The 2357-nt window shown below is 37.3% G+C and overlaps 1 protein-coding gene across 1 annotated transcript in view; it reads right to left on the bottom strand.

The window, feature by feature from the left end:
- tet1 (tet methylcytosine dioxygenase 1) overlaps nucleotides 1–774 on the bottom strand; it is a 37602-nt gene extending 36828 nt beyond the window's left edge. Inside the window, exon 1 of the mRNA XM_014023852.1 lies at nucleotides 197–774. The gene's annotated coding sequence lies outside the window, so the exon portion shown is untranslated. The remainder of the gene's footprint in view (nucleotides 1–196) is intronic.
- Nucleotides 775–2357: the final 1583 nt, after the last annotated feature.

Genomic DNA, 2357 nt, shown 5'->3' with positions numbered 1-2357 from the left:
GGGGGGGGGGTTATTACTGTGTAAAAACCGCCCTCGTCTTCGCTGTTTATTATTATAATGCACTTGACCGCTGTCGTTTAAATACCCTCCCCTGGAAACCTGACAATTCCCCCCTCCAATATTATTATTATTTAATGCGTACTGTTTTGGTTGTGGGTTGTATTCACACGTTAACGACTCGAAATGCTTTACATACCAGAGAGACAGTTGTACGGTCTGAGCTGCTAATAATATACTCTGCTCCAGCGACACGGCTTGGTTTCCCTCCTCGGTAAATATGGACCCTCTGCTAAATTCAATCCAAACCCGACGATGACACATGGACATGATAGCAGCACCGACAGCAGGAACATCAAGGGATTGTTTTTAAAAATCAAAAACAAAAAATAAAATATAGTAATGTTTTTTTTTCTCTCTCTCTCTCTCTCTCTCTCTTCGCTTTCAGCCGTGTGGCGCACGGAGCCACAACAGCCGTAAAAATGTAAATCCCTCTCGTGTCAATCCATTCGGGGCAGCCCCCGCTCCGCTCGTGCTCTCCCCCTCCACCAGACGCAGCCCTCGGTCTCTCCGCCTGCCTGACCCCCCGAACCTCGTCGGCTCTGAGCAGGAGAGGAGAGGAGGAGAAAACCCGGAGTGGAGTTCTCTTCGAGCGTCAGTTTACACAGACGGGTGTCAAAACCAACGCGGCTTCACAAATACGTGAACTAATGATTTGTAATGAGCCGAGTGTTGCAAGTACGTGTCAAAACAGCAGCCAGTGCATACGTTTTAAAGCAAAACTCTAAAATGTTTCTTTTTTTTTTTTTTTTGACTGACTGTCTGTTAGTAAAATATCTCATGAACCACTGGATGGATTTTAATGAAACTTGCAGGAATTATTCTATGAATGTGCAAATGCAACTCATTGTCTTTTGGGGGTCAACCCTATTTAAGATGACTGTCAAGTCCAGCTGACTTTAAATAACACTAAAAGGACTATAAATTAACTAGTTTTGCAGTTATCGGGCTAAGATTTAATAGCCATGACTGATTCCCAACACATGTTCTGAGCACCAGATTGCACTAGAATCAGTTTTAAATTCTGGCAATTACTTTTTGGAGTTACCTCTGTTTCACTGTTAGCAAAATATCTCATGAACCACAGCACAGATTATAATGAAACTTTCAGAATATAATCCTGGGATGTACATACAAAACTGATTAACCTTTAGAGTGGCCACAATTTAAGATGGACGCCTCAGCTAACTGATTTAAATAACACAAAAATGAATTTAACTCATGCCAATTTGGCAGATATCAAAATTTGGCAATTTTTTTTTGATATGGTAGTAACTTAGAGTCTTTATATGAAGTCAGAGTTCTACACATCTTCACATGGATGGATGGATGGATGGATGGATGGATGGATGGATGGATGGATGGATGGATGGATGGATGGATGGATGGAAAATTCATCATTTTTGGGAATGGTAGTGTTCAACTGGAAGTACAAGGTCACTTAGAGGGATTTCAAATCGAAACAGAGTTGTAAAGTAACTAAGTACAAATACTTTGTTACTGTGTTCAGTAGAATTTTTGGGTATCTGTACTTTACTTGAGTAATTATTTTTCAGCCTACTTTTTATTTCTACTTCTTACATTTTCACACATTTATCTGTACTTTCTACTCCTTACATTAAAAAAGACAATAAGTAGAAAGTCGTTACTTTTATTTCATTTTTGCTTGTTTTCATTCCAGCTTATTATTGTAAAAATAAATATTATCCATATAAACTGTGCCTCCTAGACAGAGTGAATTTAACTCTGGTTGAATAAGAAGTATAAATATATAAAACTCTGATACCGTACTAGTTTGTACACAAACAAATCATGTCAGGACATAATCATTCAAATAAAAGGACTGTACTTAAGAAGTATTTGTATTTCATGAATTATATTACATGTGGCTGCAGCCCTCAGATAGATTTTTATTTTGGGGAAAAGGTTTGGGCAGCCTTGATATATGTATATAAACTGAAACAGCTAGATCCTAAATTTAACATAACTTAATTATTTTAATATGACAGTCATTTCTGCATTTTTTGCGGGGAGGTCACCTCCTAATAAATGTCCTGACAGAAAATCTAACTGCTCATTTTAAATCAATACTTTTACTTTTAATACTTAAAAAAAATCAGATACTTTAATACGTTTAATCAAGTAATGTTCCTAAAAGAGATTTTAACTTTTACCAAAGTAATTTTTGTAAGACATTTGTACTTTTACTCAAGTGTCACTTTGTGGTACTTTACACAACACTGTGAAAAAATAAGCTGGAAATCTCACATCAGACATGAACAAGCCAAAGTGTCAAGGGG

Source organism: Austrofundulus limnaeus, unplaced genomic scaffold (genome assembly GCF_001266775.1).
Source record: "Austrofundulus limnaeus strain Quisiro unplaced genomic scaffold, Austrofundulus_limnaeus-1.0 Scaffold0, whole genome shotgun sequence".
Lineage (NCBI taxonomy): Eukaryota > Metazoa > Chordata > Actinopteri > Cyprinodontiformes > Rivulidae > Austrofundulus > Austrofundulus limnaeus.
The sequence above is the reverse complement of the archived record's forward strand: the minus strand, read 5'-3'. Positions and strand labels throughout refer to the sequence as shown.